The sequence below is a fragment of the Grammomys surdaster genome, unplaced genomic scaffold (genome assembly GCF_004785775.1).
Source record: "Grammomys surdaster isolate TR1022 unplaced genomic scaffold, NIH_TR_1.0 125974, whole genome shotgun sequence".
NCBI lineage: Eukaryota > Metazoa > Chordata > Mammalia > Rodentia > Muridae > Grammomys > Grammomys surdaster.
The window spans coordinates 177,032-201,062 of NW_021620791.1; the positions used below are offsets into that span (position 1 = coordinate 177,032).

Genomic DNA, 24,031 nt, shown 5'->3' on the forward strand with positions numbered 1-24,031 from the left:
TCTCTCTCTCTCTCTCTCTCTCTCTCTCTCTCTCTCTCTCTCTCTCTTTCTCTGTCGTCTTTCTCTCTGTGTGTGTATGTGTCTGTCTGTCTTTGTCTCTGTGTGTGTGTCTCTCTGTCTCTCTTTCTGTTTCTCTCTGTGTCTTTCTGTCTCTCTCTCTCTCTCTCTCTCTCTCTCTCTCTCTCTGTCACACACACACACACACACACACACACACACACACACACACTGCTTACAGTTTTCACATCTGGCTGGAATTTCCGTCATCCAAAGTGCCTGTGCCTTTTGCAACACACTCACTCTCCAGATATGCTCTATTGTCTTTGAGGAATACTCAGGAAAGAAAAAGGACATGCTTCTCCAGCAGTGAGCTTCTGAGCCAGTGGGAGCCCCTTACTCGGTGATGTCTGAGTGCTCACTATCTTTCTGGTTTTAAACATAGACACACATTGGTCTTAGATGGCTTATGCCCACGACCTGGAAGGCAGCTTGATAGAATTTTTGCCATTGAAACTGTCACTGAAAGTCATGGACTTCAAGCCAATATCTGCCTTTTGGCTATAACACTTTCTCTAAGAGCCTCTGGATACAAAAACTCACTCCTACAGCCAACCATGATGGTACATGTTTGTAATCTCAGCAATCAGGAAGCTTAGGCAGGACCATCTGGAACTCAGTCATATAATGAGTGTGAGGTTAACCTGGGCTCAACAACAAACAAAAAAACAAAACCACAGCAAACAGAAAACAATTAGAATCCAGTGTCTCACCAGCAGTATGACCTTGGGTGAGTCAACCTCTCTGAGCTCTGGCTTTCTCACCTCTCACCTCTTTGCTGTTCTGTGAGAACTAACAACGGTAAAGCATGAACAGTGCTTAATACAGGACTGGAGGGATGGCCCAGCAGTTAAGAGCACTAGCTGTTTTTTTCAGAGGTCCTGAGTTCAATTCCCAGCACCCACATGGTGGCTCACAACCACCTGTAATGGAATCTAATGCCCACTTCAACCATGCAGGTATATATACAAGTAGAGAACTCATATACATAAATAAATAAATCTTTTTTTAAAAAAGAGAAATAAGTGCTCAATCCAAGGACCTGTAAAAGTAGAGGGTTAAGTTATCAGGTGCTATGGAAGATGCCAGAGATGGCGCTGAAGAGCATACTTTTGTCATTATCCTGAGGGAATGACCTGGCTGATAATTTAAAGGAGATCTCATTAGACTTCCCGTAACCTATGTGGACTGTATTCTAGAACTGCTTTTACCTCTAGTCCGGGAAGAACAAACATTGCCTGGAGTCCAACCAAGCAAGGCAACAATGTTGATACTGACATGGTAATCATCAGTAGTATCCTGCTTGCAGAAAAGCAGAGAAAATCGCAATGCAATACAATAACCCTGGAGTGATTGAGAGGAATAAAATACAAAAGTACAATTTTAAGCAGAAAAATTCAATGGTAGGGCGCTTCTCTGACAATCAGGTCCCAGTTCCTGGAACAGAACAGCAACAACAACAAAAGCCCAATTACACATTCTAGTCCTGCTCTCAGTCTGCCAGCCTAGGGGAGGGATTATTCTGCCCATCTAGGAAAGAGGCAGATTCTGTGCTAGACAGACAGACAGGAGCCCTGTGCTGGCCCTTACAGGACTGTGGAATATTTCTGAATTCAATGAGAGCCTTCACAGGTTTTGGAGAGTGTTGTGTCTGATCTCCAGTTTGAGATGACTATTAACGGGATGGGGGGAGCAGGAGAACAGCTGAAGTGGAACCACAGAAGGGGGGGTTGAGGCAGGGGTGGGAGGACGACACTGCAGGGGGCTGCTGTGGACATGCATGCCGGAGATTACAGCAATGCTAAAGGAGAAAGCCCTGGGTAGATTTGAGCGGAAGGCAAGAAGCAGCCCTTCCGGTGGGTTGGATGAATACCGTTGGCAAGGAGAAGCGCCTCAGAGGCTTCTGAGTACCAAGTTAGGAGGTGGTGGGAGTCTTGAGAAGAACAGCCTTAGAGTCAGACAAGAGTTCTGACAGCCTGAGAGTTCTGTAGGATGCAGCCGGGTAAGCATTGAGCCCACACGTGGGCACTTGTTTCCTCAGGGAAGAGCGCCCCATCCCCTGGCTTCTCTGGAGCATGTAGGTCACTGGCCTGCGCGCCTGGCGTGGAATCAATGCCTTTAGTGAGGCTCTCAAGCCCAGCCCCCTTTCACCCTGTCTGTGAGGATTCCTTCCATCGGCTTTGAGAAGCCCTGTGTTCCTTCTGTCGCCAGGGAGTAATTAAAAACCCCTCTCAGAATGCTGGGCCTGGAACCAAAACCAAACAAAAGCCCCGATGTCCTCCTACCTTCTAATGTTACAGCCTTCGGGTAACTTTTTTCTTGTGCCAGTCTAAAGGGATCTTTCCACTGTTGATGCTTGAAAGTGATTTTTTTTTTTATATTGTACTTAGACCTCAAATAGCCTTTGCCTTGTGATGGCTTCTGTCTAGATGGAACCTAGTAAAATTAATAGTAATGTCACCACCAATCACAAGGGTTCGGAGTTCCATTCCACCCAAAGGCCCTACCGATTCACATGACTTGATCTTAAGAGCATCTCAGAGGGGTGGGAAAATGAGTGTCGTCTGAAGACAGAGGCTGTGGTAGACAAGAACATGTATGTTTATGCTTTTGAAATCCAACAGTGGAGTAAATTAGAGGTGTTGTGCCACCTGGGGGACAGGAGCAGGACCGAGGATGTGAATTCAGATGCTGCGGTCACTGTGGGTAGTTTGTTGAGAAGAGCTGAGGTAGAACAAGGCCACAAGGCATACCCAGTAGCTGGGTCCATTTCATGCTGTCCACGCACCACAGAGTTCTCAGAGGCCACTTGCAAAAGGAATCTGTGGTTCAAAATGATGCTGAATTGGATAGGGCTAGGGCCTTCTGTGACCCTACACCACTTCCAAAATGGACACCCTTTTCCTTTGTGTCTCTGCTTGCACCAAAGATGTACTTGGAGCCTGTGGTCCTTCTGAGCCTGCTCTAGCCTACCTGCCTTGAGTTCCAGACGTCCCCCTGCATCCACTCTCCTACACTCACCGATATTCTTTGAGGTGAGCTTTAGACCCCATTTTACTCCCCAAGTTACTCTCATATGGGAGTCTTGGCTCCTCGGTTGGTTGTTAGGGTCAGAGGCCTTGTCTGAGAGCCTCTCATTCTCCATGGCTATGTGCCTGGCTCAGAGCATATAACACATCTGACTTCTGAAAAAGAATGAAAAGAACTCAGTACCCACCCGGCAAATGGCCCCTAGGCTTGTCCTCGGAGGAACCGCTTCCTATTCTAAAGGGGCAACAGTCTTCAGAATGTTAGCACGTCTCCATTCCTGACAGTGCATTCACTCTGGTATTAGGCTCCCTCTGCCCTCAGAAGGTGATCCCACTTGTCACATCTAAGGACAAAAAGTGGGATTGTCCCCAGTGAAAGTAGCCATGTGTGGGGAGAAGATGGGTGTCAAAACCCTGAACAAATTATCCAGTTCTTGTCGCTTCTCTTTGCCTCCTAACTCTAACTTTGTTCTCTGAAGACAGCTTTGAGGGCTCGCTTCACGTGGTCGCCTCACTGAGGGACCTATGGATGCTATGTCACAGGCAACCCTTTGAGACAAAGCTGCTCTGTGAGCATGATTAAAATTTGTCCTCATCATGTTTTGAACAGCAAATAACTCAGTGAAACCTCAGGATGTGGTGGCCACAGTGAGTGTGTGTGTGTGTGTGTGTGTGTGTGTGTGTGTGCTTGTGTGTCTCTGTGGGATTGAAGCAGCCTGTTGGGCTAGCCCCACCTTGCAGAGATAATTCCCTTTATGAAACAGCCTCTAGAGGAAGCTACTCCCCTCAGCTGTCCCTGGAAAAGGTGGCCATGATCAACCCCTTATTCCTGTGCTGTTGGCCTTCCCCTATTGGTCTACGAATTCCTTCCAGTTCAGTGGCTTTTTCCACTGAACCGAATTTAATTATTTTATTCTTGATAAATGGAACACAGCCCCCATCCCATATTCTTAACCCTCAGCCCCAAATTAACTAAGTTGTCCTCATTAAGTATCTGCGGACATGGCTGGGTGTGGGAAGACATTTAGGTCTCATTCTCAGGCCCTGCTTGTTTTCAGTCTCACTGCTCATCTCTTAAAATAATGGAGATTTGACAAGGCAGGGTAAGCAGGGCCTGTTTTCCTCAGGACTCCTGATATTGGGGTTTCAGTCCAGTAAAATATTTCAGTGCGTGTCTGAAGAAAAGTAGTAGACAATCTGTTTCTTCAGAGACCACAGCAGACCAGCTGTGGCTAGCCCACCCTTCCTGCACTCTGTTCTTGGCTTCATGGCCAGGGCAGGCGGGCCAAGAAACTTTCATAATGGGGGTAGGTATCATGCAAAGAGGATACAGTTTTGAAATCCAGACCCCCACATGGTTCCTAAGTGACTATCAGGAGTCCTAAGGCACCATTAAAATAAGCTCTAGTCACCAGCATCTCCTCACTATGCCATGTATTGGTCACAGCAGCAACCAACTAAACTCAGAAAACACTATACAACTCAGTAGCTGCCGGAGAGCACTGGGTGGCAAGATAGACCAACTGACAATACAGACATGGCCTTTCTGAGGTTTTCAGAGTGGAGATGTGGGGAGGGAGAATGTTAAGGGTTTTAGGGGCCCTGATGGGTATCCTCAGGTCTGTTCTTCAGTCTTGTGAATCTGAGTGTCTGCTTGCTCACTGGAGGCCTAGGATTGACCGCATCTGTCTCTGGGAAGAGCTGCCACAAATGAGTACGACATGTCCCCAGCAATGCTCAGGTGATATTTTAGCGAGTTGCTTTACCTCTGTGTCTGGGTTTCCCACCTTGTATTTTACCTAGAGTTGTTATAACAAACTGTCGTGAGCTGAGTGTCTTTTTTTTTTAAGATTTATTTATTTTATGTATGTGAGCACACTGTCTCTGTCTTCAGACACACCAGAAGAGGGCATTACAGATGGTTGTGAGCCACCATGTGGTTGCTGGGAATTGAACTCAGGACCTCTGGAAGAGCAGATGGTGCTCTTAACCGCTGAGCCATCTCTCCAGCCTGAACTGAAGGTCTTAAGAGACGAAATGACTGAGTGAGGACTTGTCTTCAGCAAGCAGCAAACATTCAGCATTTGCTCTTCCCACAATCCTCACTGGGCCATCATTCATTCATTCATAATTATCATCATTATTGATAACTTTCATTGAGATTTCCCAAACTTAACACCTAAAATAAGCTTTCTCCCCCTAACCCTCAGAATGTCTCAGAAAATGAAATCTCTGCTAACATGTCCAGCCAGCAATTCACATCTTCTTATCTCTCATGCTCCGTTGCACCGATAAGCTTTGACTCTGGCTATTCCACCATCGGTCTGCCACCAACTTGACCCTGACCACAGCCTCTGGGGTCTGCTCCACTGTTCCCTGAGAGGGATGCCCTTCATGTTCTGATAGGTGTGAGTGGTGTCTCTGGGATTAGATAGCATGAATTTAAGCAGCTAACAAGGTAGTATTTCTGGTTGCAACCGTGCTCCAACCCACCCTCTTTCATATTCACATAGATCATGGTAGCAGCCATTGATTGGCCATCCTGGCCTTTTATCTTCATCCATTGCTTGCTCACCCTCACTCTCCAATTCCTGCGCACACATAGATCAGGTCTTCCTCGGGAAGTCTACTGACTACCGCTAGAGCAGCCACTACTCTGCCTCCAGGAGTTGCTAAGAAGCTACTGAATGTTTTACAAGTATTCAAAGCCAATATGGATGGGTGGTGGGAAGTGTGTGATGATGATGTGCCCATGTCACATTTCAGTGCAAGCACTGACCCCACCAGGAAGGCTGACGACCTCACTGAAGGTGAGGTAGCTCCGAGGTCATCATTTAGCACTCACACCGGGACAAGATCCCACCCTGGTTCTTAAGTAGACAGAAAGATGGAAAGATAGCGAATACAGCCAGGTTCTGATCAATAGTCCGACAGCAAGCTCTGTGAAGACTGGGGATCAGGGGGTGTATGGCAGCATACACATCTAATCCCAGCACTCAAGAAGCAGAGGCAGGAGGATCTCGTGTAAACTTGTGGTCAGCTCGTTCTCCATGACAAGTTCTAGACTAACCAGGGTTAACGTCGTGAGACCCTGTGTCAAAACAAAACTCAAGTGAAATCAATTAAAGACAAGGAGCAAAGCAGATTAGAGCTCGCAAACGTCTTGTGTCTCTTCTGGGACACAAGGTCAGCACACCAAGACGGGCACCAAGACACCTAGCCATGCCATGGGGGTGTCCGAGAAGCAATGAGTCTTAATAAATAGTGTATATGCCATGGGAGAAATAAAGTCCATAAGTCAAATTCAGTCATTCCCCTGCCCTAAACCCTCCATTTGTTTCTGTGTCACTCAGAGTAGAAGCTGGTGTTCTGCTGATCCCCTACCCAAGGCCACAACAAGCAGCCACCATCATCACTCTGCTGTGGCCCCCTGGGAGGGTCATAGCCAGTCCTGGAGTGCAGCACACCTGCCCTTGCCTTTGTACTAGCTCTTTCTCAACTCGAAACATCCTTCTCCCAGCTATCTCTGTGGGCTTCTGCCACCGGAATTCAGTTCTGCTTCAAAGATGGCCTTCGTGATGTATAGGCAGACATTGGTCACTAAGAGAAAAGGCCTCACAGGGCTTCACCACTCTCTGGGTCTCTGCAGATGGAGAGATCTCTTCTTCAGTGGTGTAGACACTGGTAAGGTGCCTGTGTGCCTGTGAGCAACTCTAAAGAATCTCACCGGGTCACGGAACACAAGTATGAAAGTGGAGAGGGGATTATTTAGAATGAAGTAGGAGATCATTGGGAGTGGAGGGAAATAAGAAATTATGAGACTCGTGGAATCAAAGTACATGATATATAGTGTTATAATTATATATTATTATATGTAATTAGCGTAGGTTAATAAAAATAAGTAATAGAAAATGCTTCCCTCAAATGGCCCTTCTTGTTCACTAGCGGGTCAGAGCTGCTGACACGCCCATGAATCTCTTCCAAACACCCATCATAACTGACGTTTGATACTTACTTGCTTGTTGAGTTATCTGCTTTATCTGCGTCTCTAAGACTCTACCAAGGGAAGGAGTTTGTGTTGATAGCTTTGGAGCCCCTGGCACGTATTGGAATCACAGTAAATATTTCATAGCTACAGAAATTATTAAGGGCCAGGCTCTGGCTTCGCACGAATTACATCATATTTCCCAATAATCTGATGATGTCGGTGCCTTGAGGTCCCCATCTGTCAAAAGCTCAGAGAGCAAATAAATCTCCTCTGATGACCAACTAGGAAGGGTAAGCAGCAGCTTCTGTACCAACTAGCATTCTTCCAGAACCTGCTCTATCCTATTGACTGCCAAGAGGTAGGAACAAAGGCATGTGTGTGAGGGATTTGAAGATGGAGGCACACCCACAGGCCACACCCACAGGCCACACCCACAGGCCACACCCACAGGCCATGCCCACAGGTCGAGGGCAGGGCACCTGTGTCCAGGGCTCTAAGGAAACCTCTCCTGTCTCCTTCTTGCTTAGATTGTAAAACGCTGAGAATGGTGATGTGCATTACCTTCCTGGCTGATGCACTGTGAGAGAGTGAAAGTCATCTGTGAGACAGCACTGCGTAGCTCAGTCACCAGAAGACCGTGGTGGTCCAGGCTACTCCAAATGTGGCAGTGAGCTGCATGTATGTATCTTTTATTCCCAAAACAGACCTGTCCATCTTTGTGCCTACAGTGGCATGTTGGTTGAAGTCAAAGATTTCAACATCAGGTGACCCAAAGAGGCTCTGGACTGGACTAAGTCCACCTTTTCTCCTCCATTCTACCACTCAAACACCTTGTGGCAGCAAATAATAATAATAATAACTCTTATTTCGTTAATCTTAGCTGGTCTGTTCCCAGTATTCTTCACTTATAACTAGTTTTCCCAAGTTCCTCCTGGGAAAAATTAATTACTACTACTCACAGAGAGGTTCAATAACTCTGTCACACAGCTTAAGTCAGATCAAGCTAGAGGGAGAAGGCAGGCTTTCTTCTGAGGACAAATCATAACCGGCTCTTATTGTGACTCTCGGCTTTATACATTTGGGGGAAATGTTCTTGATCACACTTCCCAGCCTGAACCGCCTATGCTCTTTGAGACTGAGAATGTGGTAGGAGTTTTGAGTCATTGGTGTGAATGAAGAACCAGAGACCAGGCTGAGCCAGGCACAGCTGGGGATACTAGGTGGATAGGTCTGAGCTGCAGCTCCCTTTGATCAAGGGCTTGCTTCGGTCTTGCTGTGCTACAGTTTGCTTCTTCCTCTGTCTATGATTTGTAAAGCCCCGCGCCTGCTTCCCCTCTGAACACTGCTCTGTATAGGAAAAGGAAACCCAGAGTTTCTTGACCATAGCCTCAGATCTTTCCTTTGTTCATTCATAGAGCCCTGTGTACACAGCCAAGGTTGTTAGCCCTTTATAGACAAGGAAACAGAGACCTGGCTTGGGAAGGGTGGTCTGAAGGTCGTGCCTCTTCCCACCTGCTGTGATTCTCCCTAGGCCCAGGGCTTTTTCTATGTCACAGGGATAATCCCAGCCTTCCTTCTGTTCTCCTCACCTCCTCCCACTTTTGCCACACCTCCATGGGTGTAAAGACACTATAACAGTAACTGTACTTCTCTAAGTGTGTCTGTGTGCCAGGAATTGTGCTGAGGACTCTTCCCTACCCCTTGATTTCCATATGATCCTTGCTATACCCCTTTGGGAAGCATAGCATTTGGGTGCCCATTTTATGCAGCAGGTACTTGAGGCCCCAAACCCTCCTTTATACAAAATCACACAGCTAAGAAGTAGCAAGACCAGCCCTTGATGGCTACCATCTGCGATTCCTGGTCCTATGGAAGAATATCCAGGTTCCTTGGTGTGGCATTCATACACCACGTGCCCACTGCTTGTGCTATGCTGCCACTTGATGTGCTGGCTCCTCTCCCTTCCCACCCTCTGTCACCCTTGCTGTGCCTACTCAGCCACATCCTCCCTCTGGCCCTGCTTTCTGACTCCTGGCTCACAATGCTCTGCTGACACTTGGCTTGATTCATCTTCCATGTACCGGCCAAGGCCCACCCTCTCCATACAGCCTCCTCTACCCAACTTCTCCCTCTCATTCTGCTCAGGGCACCCTCTGAAGCTGTCAAATAGTGCCACAAGCACCTTGATATGTTTTATACATCTGAGAGATGTAAGACAGTATGGGAGGAAGGCAGCTTGAGGCAAAATGACAAAGAACACAGCCCTTCCCAAGGGCCTCCTGATTTCATTCTGCTTGCTTGCTTGCTTGCTTTATGTATGTATGTATGTATGTATGTATGTATGTATGTATGTATGTATTTATTTTTGAGGCAGGGTTTCTCTGTAGAAACATGGCTGTCCTGGAACTCACTCTGTAGACCAAGCTGGCCTGGAAATCACAGAGATCCATCTGCCTCTTCCTCCTGAGCCCTGGGATTAAAGATGTATACCACTACCACCTGGTCCTTTTTACCACATGGTGCCAGACCAACAAAAAAACATGTTTGTCACTGAAATGTGAACCATGCACAACTAGTTTGAGACTCCTGGGGGCTCCTTGGGGCCCCATGTGTTCCTCTGCCTTGTCAGTGCTTAGATGGGGGAAGGAGGAAAGCTCTTCACTAGAAATTTGACATCATAGAAATTAGCTTCTTGTATGATTGGGTCTATGAAGAGTGTCCTAACAATTCAAACCATGGGCTTTCCTGTTGGATAAATTCAAATTTAATGAGCATCTCAGTCACTTATTTCCCAAAAGATCAGAAGGAACTAGTGGGTTTATGAGTTTTCAGAGCCTCACATCGAATTGGGGACAATAATGCCATTTACACAGGGTTCGTGGGTTTAGTCAGGTACTTAGTGCACACTCATAGTGACAGGCAAACAACAGCCTTCACCAAATGTGCCAAACTGGATCTCAGGGGATTCTGGAAATCTAGCGGTGATAATATACAACATTTTTCTTCCTCTTCTTCATTCCTCCTCTTCCTCTTCCTCTTCCTCCTCCTCCTCCTCCTCCTCCTCCTCCTCCTCCTCCTCCTCCTCCTCCTCCTCTTCCTCATCCTTTTCAGTGAGCATGCAAAGCAATGAGTTTCTTTAAGGCATTTTCCTACATTTGGCCTTATGCTTTGCTCTTGTTTGCCCACCCATACCTTGGCTCCATTCTTGTTAGTCGAGTTCTTCCCCCTAGTGAGCCTCCACTCTGATTTCATGTCACACATATTCTGTTATCCTTCTCTTGCTCCTCATTCCCTTAAGATGTCTTTCATCCCTCATGCTCTCCCTCTCCCTCTCCCTCTCCCTCTCCCTCTCCTTCTTCTTCTTCTTCTTTTTCTTCTTCCTCCTCTCTCTCTCTCTCTCTCTCTCTCTCTCTCTCTCACACACACACACACACACACACATACACACTCATGCATCCGTCTATACACATTTAAATCTAGATATCTCCAAATGAGAGGAAGCATACAATATTTACTTTTCTTGGCCTGGCTTATTTCACTTAGCATGATGACCTTTAGCACAATTCATTTCCCTGAAAAATTATATAATTGCATTCTTAGTAACTGGGTAAAATTCCATTGTGTACACATACCACATTTTCATTATCTTGATGTGGGCATCAAGACTGGTTCCAAATTTGAATTGTTAATAGTGTAGACTCAAAAGCCAATGTGTAAGTATGATTTATATATTTTGGGTGGGGAATATATTCAGGAGTGGTACAGCTGGATCATATTCTCGTTCTGTTTTTTGCTTTCTGTGGAGGAACCATACTAATTTTCTTAGTGGTGACACCAGTTTATGTTCTCCTCAGCAGAATGTAAGGGTTCTGTGTTCCCAACGTCATCACCAAGATATATTGCTTTTTTTATAGACATAACCATTCTGACTTCGGTGAGATAGAATCCAAAGTAGTTTGCATTTTCCTGATGATTAAGGAGGTTTTGTGTTTGGTTTTTGTTTTCTCCAGTATTTATTAGCCATTTGTATGTCTTCTTTTGAGAAGTACCTATTCAGTTCAACAGCCCACTTATTGACTGGATGATTGGATTGTTCTTAGTGTTCAATTTCTGAAGATAGAAATACCCTAGATAGACCCTAGATATTAATGCTGTGTTGGATATATAGTTGGCAAAGACTTTCTTTCATTCTGCCTATAAGTTGTCTCTTCACTGTTCTGATTGCTTCCTTTCCAGAGCTGTCGTCCTCAGGCACCTATTGCTACATGAGTGACAGACAAGCAGCAGGCCACTGTTTAGGCAAGGAACAAATCTGTAGTTTGAGAATATGCTCAATGATATAGGAAAACTAAGTGGAGAGTAAGACGAAGGTCCAGGGGAGGACGTTAGAAGGAGATTAGGAAAGTCTCACTGGGGAGATGACTTTGCCCAGAAGTTAACAGTGATACAGCCTCAGGCACAGAACTCCAGGTAAAACACAGGATAAGTATAAGGGCCTGGTGTTGGGCACACTTGGCATCAAACGATGTTTTCATAGTGTTTGCTGTGAGTAGTACAAATGACCCCCTCCTCTGAGTCTGCCATCCTCAGGGACAGGACTGCTGCACAGCTCTCCTGTCTATAATGGGACTGAGATGCAAATCATGGCTGAATGATATTTCAAAATCAAGCAGCTGAGCAGGGCTGGAGAGGATTTGGGATGATGTTGGAGCAGAAATGATGATCAAGGGAGGGGGAGGGGGAGGGGGAGAAGAGAGGGGCTAGCCTTCCAGGGGAGGGAAATTTTGAGGAAGAATCTGATATCTGAGGGACACTGGAATCTTAGGACAACCCGGGCAAGGAGGTCCAAGTGCCATTTGAATGACATCAGTGTTGGCTGACAAAGGCAGCCTCCATTGTCACCGCAGGGTGGGCAGGTTGTCAGTTCAAGAGAATGTTCTTCCCACTCAAGATGTACGGCCTTGGGCAGAAATCCAGTGTGTGAGTCACTACCAGATGTACGTCTTGTCAGGGAAAGCTGTGGCCACAGAGAAACTAGTCATGGGTTCCCAGAAACTTCCTGGAGATGGGACAAGGGGTCCCTGTGGTGACCTGATCTGGTACTGTCAGGATCTATCACTAAGGCCCCAAGGTACAGAGAGATGTACCAATGAAGCATCTGAGACTCAGTTGCCTCTTCTCCTCTTTTCATGTCATGGCTGTAGCCTCCCGAACTTCTCAGAAGTCCACAGAGTGCATGAGGAGGGGTTGAGGAAGTGAGGGAATGGGAGTACCCTGGCCCTCATATCACAACTGGGTTCAATTCCAGGGACTTCCCCAAAGAGTGTAGCCCTTGATTCCCTCATCTACAGAGGAGGCAAGATGGGAGCTCTCCAAGGTTCCACCCAGCTGGGACGTTGAGGACTTCCCTTCCTGTCCCTCCTTGTAGGTGGCAGGAACTGAAACCTAGGCACACGGACTTTGTCAGAACCAATCAGACACACACAAGGCTGGAGCTCCCGCTCTGACCAGGTCTGCATGTCTCCACTTTATTCGGATAGCCTCCCTCCTCTCTTCCACCTCTAGTCCTGAGGTGGGCTCTTCCACACTCCTCACTGCCTGCAAGTCTCTCCTGCCAGACATGGAGGTTCCATTGCCATAGGAATGACCTTTCCACTGAAGGAGAGTGGATCCTAACTCAGGGCCAAGATGGGAACCCCTAGAGGCAGTGCCATTAGGAAGCAAGACCTCCTTCAACCACCTCTCCTATTTGAATCCTGTGAGTCTTTTAATCCAGAATAAACGGCAGCCCTGCCACAAAGCCCTTGCTCTCATCCTAGCCAGGATTGTCACCTTTAGAGGCCCTCCCTCCCATGTCATTTCATGGACCCGTAGTGAGTGCCTTCCCTTCTTTATTCATGTATAGATTCTAGCTTCTCTATGTAATGTTAAGCTCATTGAAAGCAAGAACCAAGCTGCACATGCATACACACACACACACACACACACACACACACACACACAAGCACCACCAGCCTCCTCTTCCAGACCTGATACAGTGTTTGTACTTAAAGTGTTGGAGAGGTATTCGTGAAGTAAATCTTTCTTCTATGCAGAAGGATTCTGCCCTTTTAGAAGAAATGGTAGGGTATGTAAGAGCGACTGTGAGTCTTAGCTCCGCCCCTTGTACACTGTGGGGCCTGAGCGAGCTATTAACACGTAAATGCCTCAGTGTCCTCATTTGTAAATTAGGGATAATCATAGCACCTTCCTGAGTGGCCGTGATGACTTAATGAGTCATGCAGGGGAAGTGCCTCCTTCCGTGGCCAGCATATGCTTGACAACATCTGTGAAGTTGCTGCTCAGTCTGTGGTGGTCCTTGATACAGATTTTTATTTCAGTTTTAAAAACATACCGTTATTGCCTTGAAGCTCAAGTTTGACATTGGTTTACTGACAAATCTTTTCCAGTCCCTGAATTCGATTGCCTCCGGTTACTGTGTGTACGCACTTGCCTATATGCAGTGTGCTCCCAGTTACACTTGGCCAAAGCAAGGTCAGGGAAGTGAGGGTGAGGCAGAGTAAAGCCTCAAGTCTCCAGTTCGGGGCTAACCACCACATCAAGCACTCTTTATTCAATTCATGTGGCTGGACTAATGTGGACCATGTTAAGGAGACAGCGAGTCTCGAGCCTTGTGTCAGCATTTTGTGCTCGGGTGCATGTACACACACACATACACACACACACATGCTTTTTTTGTTTTTATTTTAGAAAAATGAGTTTAGTGAGTATTATTTATGAGTGCAAAGTGAAAACTTCTGGCAATTTTGTTTAGACCCTGAAGGCAAGTAATATTTAAGATATTTAATAAAGGGCTGGAAACGAAGCACATCTGGGGAAAGCCCACAGGCAGTTGCTTTGTCTTATCCCTGCTCACTCAATCAATCATTCATAGGACAATAGAATTTCTGTGGGTTTACCTGATACCCCCTGGAAATCTAGATTTTTGTTAAATGTGGTCAAACAATAAGGTATGCTCAGGAGAGGGGAAGCAGACTCAGCATTTGTTAGGTGCTGCCACGTACCAGATAGTCAGTGCCGTGAGTTCACGCAGTAGCTAGGATGACATGAGGGGCAGAACAATTATAATCGGAAACCTAATTATAAACTTATTTAATCTCCATCCTACTCAGCTTTATAGATGACAAAATAAAATAACCTTGTCTCAGCCACGAAGCTCTTAAATAAAAGATGCCATCTGTCAGTCTCTAGGCAGGAACATACCATCTCAGTGGACCAAAGACATTAGGGTCCACAGCCAGGAGGGAGACAAATAAACCCACTCTGATGCCTGCAAGTCCTAGCCTGTCATGACTTCCTAGGAGACCTGTATTCCAGCCTCTTCCACTGTCCATGGTTGACTCTTGTTTCTTGGAGATTATGAAAAAATTCCCAGTTGATACTGTCTCTGATGGAGCTGTTTATTTAAAGAAAGAAACCACCGCCAACCCTGAGAGCTTGGGTTTCCAGCCCACCTTCGTGTCTCTTGCAAAAGGTTCAAGGTTCTCATGGTTTCCCAGCCTCTCGGCAGTGCTGGGGGCTGTAATCAGAGGTGTTTTCACACACATCTCATTCCTATCCCCACACACACCTGCCAACAGCCACAGTGGAGCCAGGATTCCCCCCCCCACACCCCAGACAAAAGGAGGCTCGAGCAAGGAGAATGCTCTACATAAATCAGCACTGTGGTTGTTCTATCTGAAGATTTCAGAATTCTGGGCAGAGCTTCTCAAAGTATGGGACACCCAGATATAGAGGAGGCAGATTTCCATTCGACGGACAGTCCTGATTAACCCTGAGCCTAGACCAGATACAGAATCCAACTCATCGATGGCCTCTCTTCTCTCCCAGGTGAAGATTCAACTCACTGAAAGGCTTTCAAGGCCCAGAGAACTCCTATCCTCTTTTGCAGCCCTCTCCATCACACCCACTCTGGTTACCTTCCGGGATATGGGGAAGTCATGTCTCTCCCACTGTAGGCACCCACCCCCTCCTCTACACAACTTCCCCCCTCTCCAACCCCTCCCTCTATGTCTCTTGGGACTCACTCAATCTGTGCTGGCCTCATGTGCCCTCCTTGCAAGCTTGGCACCGTGCTAGGATTAGCACAATAATGGCTTTGATGACTTTGTCCCCAGTCTGGTAAAGCCAGGGTTTACTTGATCCACAGCTTGGCCTGTAATCTGTGCCCCTGTAAGGAGGTGGAGAAATAACAAAGGAACAGCCTGGGACCAAACTGCTGTAGCCCTCCCTGGTGCTTGGGATATCAAGTGTTGACTGTGCTTGACAACCATGAAGAGGAAGTACTTTCTCCCTCTTTCGTTGTGGGCATGCATGTATGTATGTTCGTGGTTTTGCAGGTGCACCTATGCATGTGTGCATACATGTGCATGCACATGTCTATGGAGGCCAGGAGTCAATCTCTAGTATAGGCAGTTCGCCACTGTCCACCTGTTTTAAGATAGGGACTCTGTCTGGGACACGTCTCATGAGTTAAGCTAATGAGCCCCAAGAATCTTCCTGTCTTCATCTCTCCACTACAGGCATGGACACCAATATGCATGATGGCTTCCCTTCTTATTTCAGGCATACACACATACACACACACACAAATGATGTGTACACATGTTCCACGTATGTAAGTGCACATGTATGAATGGGTTTGAGTGTGTGTTTGTATGTGGGGGCCTGAGCTTGAGAATCAGGAAGCTTTCTATCTAATTCCTTGAGGCAGGGTCTATTGGTTAAATCCGGAGCTGGATTTGGTACCTCTTACCCCAGGGACCCTGTCTCCACCTTCTAAGGCTGGAATCACAGACAAGCCATGTACAACCAGCATCCACTTGGGTTCTGGGGATCTGATGTCACAGACTGACTGAGGTGGGATATCACCTGGAACCTATGACTACCACACTTCCAGACTAGAGAGTGACAACCAAGCTGAGGCTTCACAGAAGCAGTGTGTGGCCTTCTGTCTTCTTCAGTTCCTCCCCTTCTCCTGGTTGTAGTTTATGTGGGTCCAGCCAGAGCCCATATACGTCTTCCAGCTCCAGCTCCTCTCCTCTGGGTTCCCTCTTCTATGTCATGCTCCTCCATATGACACTTTTACCTCAGGGGATAATGACATGTTTCTGAGAGTGGTTTCATGTTTGCTGAATGAACATGGAGTGAACTACATTAGAGGAAGACATCCTGGCAGAGGGTGTCTCTCATTTACAAACCTTTAAAGTTGCCCCTGTCTTTTTTATTTTTAAGGTATGTATAGTTCGTGTAATACCTTTGGGATTATTTTTTAATTTTTATTTCATGTGCGTTGGTGATTTACTTGCATGTATATGTGTGAGGGTGTCAGAACCTCTGGAACTGGAGCTGCAGACAGTTGTGAGCTGTCATGTAGATGCTGGGAATTGAACCCAGGTTCTGTGGGAGAGCAGCCAGTGCTCTTAACATCTGAGCCATCTCTCCAGCCCCAGTTTTTAAAGTGCCAAGCAGCTTGACAAGATTAGACTAGGCCCAGAGGCAAAATTCTGTCTGCATATTTTTTCCTGCGTAACATTTTGCTTCATAGGGCCAGTGTGGCAGGGGTTGTAGGTCAGGAAGAGAGGAAATGTGCATATTTGGAGATTTACAGATGCTACAGTGCCTTTCAGTCATTCATAGTCTCCCGTTGAGCTCTGTCATTCACACAGAGCTGTGGGCTCCACTGGGCATACACTAACACTAAGGCAATCCTCACTTTTGCCATCCAGCTTCCCTCCCACGCTGGAGGAGGAGGCAGGCTGTGTGCAGAGCCCTCCAAGGTGTCCAGAAAGAAGAGACAACTGAAGACAAAGACGGGGCCATGCAAGAGCAACAGGACTAGACTTGAGGCCAGTGCCTTCTGTCTCTAAGCACCACACCATTTACCGTGCTGGTCAAAAACAACAGCTCTCTAAAACAGTGGTTCTCAACCTGTGTGTCACAACCCCTGTGGCAAACCTCTATGTCCAAAATATAATTTACATCAGGATTCATAACAGCATTAAAATCACAGTTATGAAGCAGTAATAAAAATAATTTTATGGTTAGAGGGGTCGTCACCACAACATGAGGAACTGTATTAAAGGGTCAAGGCATTCAGAAGGTTAAGAATTGCCACTCCAGAAGGATGGAGAGAAGCTGTGTCCATGGATAAACCAAAGCACAGAACCGATTCTGTGAACCTCACCATGTCTGAGAGTCCCTGCTGGTGGGACCCCAGCCAAATCACTGTGCTACTCTGTGCTTGAGTGGCTGCCTGTGGATAACAATGGTTACTGTCAAAAATAAGAGGGGCAGTGGCATCCCTTACTCAGTTCTACACCACCTCCATCAGCTGTCAGGGTGAGATGGTAGTGACAAGGGTAGGAAAGAGGGCACAATGTTTGAGAGAATGGCCGGGCCCAGCCCAGCCATAGGGATGCCCAGAGGAGAGGAGCTGGAGCTGGAAGACGGGTATGGAATTCTCATCAATTTTTCTGTAAAAGGTAGACATTGAGGGGAGGCAGTTAGAGGATTAGGGCTAAGGATGGACTGAGGTTAGCAGATTGAAAAGAAAGGACAAGTCCCAGAAAGTCAGGTGACCGAGCAGGTGCAGACTTCATCAGGGTGGACAGCTTTGTACAACCTTTGCAAGGGGCTCAGGAAAACCTTCTGAAACTCCATGTAACCACAACAGAGTCAAGGAGGTGTGTGGACATGCCGTGTGGGGTGCTATGCTCACCTTTCAGGACACTTGTACCCCACTGCTGGTGCTTCGTGGGGTAGAATATTTGTATGAGCCAAGGCCACATCTGCATTATATTGGCATGTGTCTTAGTCAGGGTTTCTATTGCTGCAACAAAGCACCATGACCAGAAAGCAAGTTGGGGAGGAAAGGGTTCATTCAACTTACATTTCTACATTGCTGTTCATTACCAAAGGAGGCCAGGACAGGAACTCAAATGCAGGAACCTGAAGGCAGGAATTGATGCTAAGGTCTTGGAGGGGATGCTGCTTACTGAGTTATATCTTATGGCTTGCTCAGCCCACTTTCTTATAGAACCCAGGATTACCAGCCCAGGGATGGCACCACCCACCATGGGCTGGGCCCTCCTGCACTGACCACTAGTTGAGAAAACGCCTTTCAGCTAGATCTCATAGAGGCATTTTCTCAACTAAGGCTCCCGCTTCTCTGATAACTGTAACTTGCTTGTGTCAAGCAACCAGGCACATCATGGCTCCCTGTGTCTTAGAGGTGGATTTTAATACCCAGATAGGGTCCTGAAACCAATTCTTTATGGGAGATGAGCCTAACTTTAAATCAAGGATGCCAACGGGCTACTCATTGAGAAAAGGAACAGCCATAGATCCTATGAGGGCTTGAGGAAACCACGAGAACACATCCCTCAGAATCAACTAAGCACGGCTCACAGGGGCTCACAGAGCCCGAAGTGACAATCATGGGTCTGAACTAGGTCCTCTGCAAACATGCTGCAGTTGTTTAGCTTGGAGTTTCTGAGGAACTTATAACAGTGGGAGTGGGGTTATCGCTGACTCTTTTGCCTCCTCTTGGGCCTCTTTCCTCCTACTAGTTAGCTCATCCAGCCTCGATAGGAAGGTTTGTGCCTAGTCTTATTGTAACTCGTTATGCTTTGTTTGGGTGCTCTCCTGGGAAGCCTGTTCTATTCTAAAAAGGAATTGGAGGAGCAGGGGATGTGGGGGGAGTGGGGAGGTGTGGAGTGGAGGACTGAGAGGAGTGGGGGAGTCCAGTGGGGAGGTACTGTGTGAGAGGAGGATGAATAAACTATATGTGACATCCCTTCCCCCATCATGGCTAGCTAGATGCCTCTGGTCATATACCTGGACTTGGAATCAGAGAATAGCAACCCTCACCTGCCTGAAATAGCACTTCCCAAGAGTCACTCACTGTCTGGTCTCATTGGGGAAGGGGAGGGCTCTTCTCCTGGATAGGTCATTCTGTGGGCAAGTTCTGAATTCCTTGGAATCAGGGTCAATTAGACACCGTGACTCCATGCAGAAGCTTGTGTTCCCCTGAGGGGAGTGGTCCAAGACCTGGGAATTTTGACATAACAGAGAAGGGGATCCCTGCCTCTGGATTCATGCTGCCCCCCCCATTCTCAAAGAGTGCTGGCCTGAGATCATCCCCCACTTCAGCAGACTGCCCTTCCCCAGGCCACTCTTACTAAGCATGGCCCACCGGGCCCTTCCTTTTACTTGCCCTACAGATAGCATGGTAGGAAGGAATACAGTTTCCAAAAGCCAATGGTTTGACTCCACTCTACTCCTCACCAGCTCCTCCGAGGCAGCCAGCTGTGGCTTCGCTAACTCACTTCCTCAGCTGGAGATGGTCAGAGACTTCCTCCCGTGACTGAGAGAATAATAATAATAGTAATAACAATAATAAGCACATTTTATAGCCTGAGAATCGCCCATGGCTCTTGTTAAAATGATGCAACTTCTGAATCCACAGCCCTGAGCCTGTCTTTCCAGCAAGGCTCTCACATGGCCTGAGTTTGCTCTTTCCTATTCAAAGGAACACGCCTGAACAGCAAGAATCCTGCTCAGGTGTGTCCAAGAGCAAGCGTGGGGAGCGTGATGAAGACCCAATAAACACTAACTTCAACCCTGATGACTCTCTTTACCGAGGTCAAAAGGTGTCCTCGTGAGAACAGAGAAACTTCAGTTCACTTGAGAATAATTCATAAGGAAAGAAACCAGAAAAAAGGGAAAAAAAAAAAGACACGTTTGGTTTTGAGGAGCTCAGCCATGGGGAGCAAGGGGAGAGAATCACAAGGAACCCGCACTGGCTGGCTGGGAAACTCTAGGGCCCAGGCCTCGCCTCACCACGATACAGCACATCAACAGAGCCCCCACACACGCCCTGTTCTGCCAGCTACTGCTCTCCAGAGGAATTTTCAAAGCACACAGGGTGTGTTTGGCAGGAGTCTCTCCCTACACGTTGGGGCCTTTTGCTTTAAGGACTACATTATCTTTTCTGCTTGAAGCCTGAACACTGACTGTCCCCCTTTGCTGGTACCATAAAGAGACCCCGCACAACCCGCTGCTGGTGATGGGCAGGGATGATCTGAGGAGACCCTGGGTGAGGTTAGAGAAGCCCAAAACCCTTTCCACACCCAAGCTTTCTGCCTTTGCTTTCACACTCCTAAAAATTCTTGTCTTGCCACAAACTGCTGACTCATCCAGAGTTGGGGTCCCCTCCCCCCACTTTTATTTTGTTCCTCTTCTTTCTCTGGCTCAGAATTGCCACAAAGCCTGGAGACTGTGAAGTTGCTTTGATGAGTGCCTGGGTCCTTACAGGGGTTCATATTTCCCTTCCCATCTCTATCCCAGTTTCCCAAGGGCTTGGTCCTGCTGGGAAAAAAAAAAAAAAAAAAAAAGCTGGATACCTGGTTTGCTCTGCCCTGCTTCTCATACAGAGTCTCTCTTCTTTGCAGGTCTCCATGCACTGGCTGCTCTGGAAATCCGGCTGCAAGATTCCCAGGATGTAAGGAACTCCCAGACACTGGTAAGTGAGACGAGGGTGGGCTGTGGTTGTGCCTGGCCCAGGCTGATGTCAAGAAAGGGTATGAGCTGCATGGGGAAGCCAACTATGCAACTCTGTTTCCATCCACCCGCCCCTGGACACAGCACAGAGCCAAGCTTCCAGGTGTAAACCTCCCAGAATGTTCTGGCTTCCTGCCAGGGCTTCCCTAGAAGCCGTGAGCCTGCAGGTGGCTGGCGCTCTCCTCTCTGCACAGATGACAGCAGCTCCGACTTCCAGGCCAGGGACATATTTTTAGAGTTATGTTCAGGAAAAAAACCAAATTGTCTTAGAACAGAGTGTGTAGCGCCCAGCTTAGCCAGTAGGTGAAGCCACCCTAAAGCCATGATAAGAGCTCCGGGGGAGGGGAGGGGAGGAGAGGGGAGGCGAGGGGGGCATGGGCATGGCAGGCACTGATGATGACTTGGCCTAAGCAAAACTCCCTGACAAGAGCTATGCACAAATGCAGTGAAAAACTTGAATCGATAGTGAGTTCCCTGACCGTGGCAGAATTCAAGGAGAGGCTGGACAAATGTCCATGGAAAAATACTGACGTGGGAATCTTTGGGGAAGCAGTGTTTTTCACTCTCTTCTGTGATAATCTAGAACCTTTGAGGGGCGGGATGTATAGGAAGAGGGTGGAGGCTGAGGATAAGACTGGTGGCCACTACAGAGACTACTGAGTAAGGAGACCGTGCGTCTTTCCTGTGCCCCAGTGTCACCAGCTGATGCCGGGCAGCTCACAGGCACGTCTGTAATCCTAAACACCTGGTGTACATGTTAGAGGAAGAGTACACAGAGCATGATGGGAGGTTTTCTGGGGAATGGCTCAGCATTGCCCCCTCCTCCTACAGCAGGGCTACCCAAAGAACTTCCTGCTAGTCACACCATCAGAAGATTTGGTCTAAGATGCTGGCTGTACCGAGTAGTAGGCCCAGGGAGCATGGAAAAAGAGGAGGTCGGGGGTGTTGCCCACTGCCCAGCTCACAGGAGGAATAAGGGAATCTGTGGATGAGGCCCAAGTAGGTAGATGCCAGAGAATAGGGAATGGGCTTTACCCAGAAGCTTGGATCCTTTGGCAGGGCCAAGACGTATCCCAGACACTCAGGTGACCAAACTCCTACCTGCCAGACAAGGGAAAAGCTGGACTCCAGACCCAAATGAGGGCATTAGGCAGGAGTGAATCCAAGATCAGGCATAATACGAGTGACCAACCTCTGTGCCCTCAGGGTAGTGGCGGGAAGTCTTGGACACTATTTGAGGACAGAAAGAAAGGGAAAGCAGAGGAAGCAGACTGGACGGTGACTCCGAGTCATGACCCATGACACCCTTGAAGCTGAAGCAGGCTGTGAGGAGAACTGTGTCCTTGCATGCACAGGCCCTGACACATAGTAGGTGCTGAGCAAATGGCAGTCAACTAAGGTGGTGAAGGAGAATACCAAGGAGAGAGCATCTGTGCAAAAGGGCGGGGCCCTAGAGTGTACTGCCGAGTTCAAGCCCGGGCTCTCCACTAGCTGTGTGGCCTTGGGCAAGTTGTTGGCCTCTCTGTGCTTCAGTCTCCTCATCTGATAAACGGAGACAGGGTCATAAGATTCAGTGATTGGTGTAAAGCCGTGCGAGGATCTCGTCACGCTCACACCATCATCCAGGGTGTTGTGTGGGTCAGAGGTGAAGCCAAGGCTGTAGTCAGAGGCTCTGCTGTGGCTACGTGGTGGAACCAGGATGTAGTTACTCGCTCTGAGGTCATTCTCCAAACTGGAGATTCTGTGTATTGGTCTACTGGATACGCATCTTTCCTGCTGTCTCCTTCCTGCTTCTGATCCTGCTCCAAAGTCAGTCACCAGCGGCTGGCCCCAGGGAACATGGTGTCATGCAATGTCCCATCCCCCCTCCTCCCCCTTACCATCTAAGAGGGTTGATTGGTTCATTTTTTCTCTGCCAGTTAAAGAATTAAAAGGCAAGGAAAAGATCATGGGCATATCAGGTAGCAGCAGAGAAAAGACACAACAGACAGAAATCAGCCAATAAAGGCATTAATGAGGTGGGGTATGCAATGAAAAAGAGTCTGCAGAGGGGACACTCAGAAGCCAGTCTTTGAAGGGATATCTCTCTCTCTCTCTCTCTCTCTCTCTCTCTCTCTCTCTCTCTCTCTCTCTCTGCAGAAATGTGAGCTAAAAATGTTTGCCTGTGTTTGTAACTGCAAAGCAAAAACCAAAAACTTGACTCTTCTATGGAAATTGTATATTGGTCCATTTTCGGTTACTACAACAAAAAAAAAATCAGAGTCTGGATAATGTACAAAGATAAGAAGTTTATTTAGCTCATGGTTTTAGAGACTACAAGTCCAAGATCAAGTGCCATAACCCATATAGCCTCTTGGTGGATGCTAGAAGCATGTGTGGAAGAGACATATGACAAGTCAGGAAGCCAGAGACGAGAGAGTCGGGCTTGTTTTCATTATGTTGCCTTATTCTCCCTAGAACTAATAAAGGCCCTGAGAGAACTACTTTAATGTCCTCCAAGGATGATGCTCCCAATGACCTAATCACCTTCATTAAGCCACCAAGTCCTGCCTTGTCAGCAGCACAGTCCTGGAGCCTAACCTTCTAGCACATGACTGTTTGGTGGATACCCTCATACCCCATCATCTGGTGTCTGACCACCATCTGGCCCCTTCCAAGGAGAACGTACTGACCTCAGAAAACATCTGGGCAGTGGGCAGGACCCACTGGGCTCTTTCAAGTATGAACATATGTTAAAATAGCCCTTCAGTGGTATCTTCGATGACCTTTGCAGCCAGCGCTGTGGTGCCCATTAGCAGTAACAGGCCAATTGGGTGGTTGGGACTTGAGGCTATTATTTGTAATCTCTCACCTGTCCTTAGACACAAAGCCAACACAGCTGTGGTCCTCTGACAGAGGTGGAAGTACAGGTTTTGGGGAACGAGTCACTCCTCACAGTACACAGAGCTACGATTTGACCCAGGCAGCCAGCTTCTAAGCTTCTTTACTTTGCCTCTCTGTTGCTGCCACTTGCTCTCCCTGTGAGCAAAAGAAGCAGTGCCCCTACCCCCTGATTTGCTTTCCTGGCTCTTTTCTCCCAACTCTCTGGCAAAACTCCTTCCCACTATAAAAGGGCAAATGAAAAACAGAAGATCTGTCAGAAACAGCCCTAACACAAACAGCTAGAATTTATTTTCCAGCATTCTTTCATTTATCCATCCATCCATCCATCCATCCATCCATCCAACAAGCACAGCTCAGCCCTAAGACCTCATGACAACCTACATCTTTGGCATCAGCAGCTGCAAAAATTCCTGGATCCTCCAGAGCCATTGTCACCAGATAGCTCAAAGGG

General features: G+C 47.5%; 1 protein-coding gene across 1 annotated transcript in view; it reads left to right on the forward strand.

The window, feature by feature from the left end:
- The window catches only part of Zhx2 (zinc fingers and homeoboxes 2), a 146,867-nt gene that overhangs the window by 49,082 nt on the left and 73,754 nt on the right, over window positions 1–24,031 (forward strand). Inside the window, exon 2 of the mRNA XM_028753860.1 lies at window positions 20,589–20,659. The gene's annotated coding sequence lies outside the window, so the exon portion shown is untranslated. The remainder of the gene's footprint in view (window positions 1–20,588; window positions 20,660–24,031) is intronic.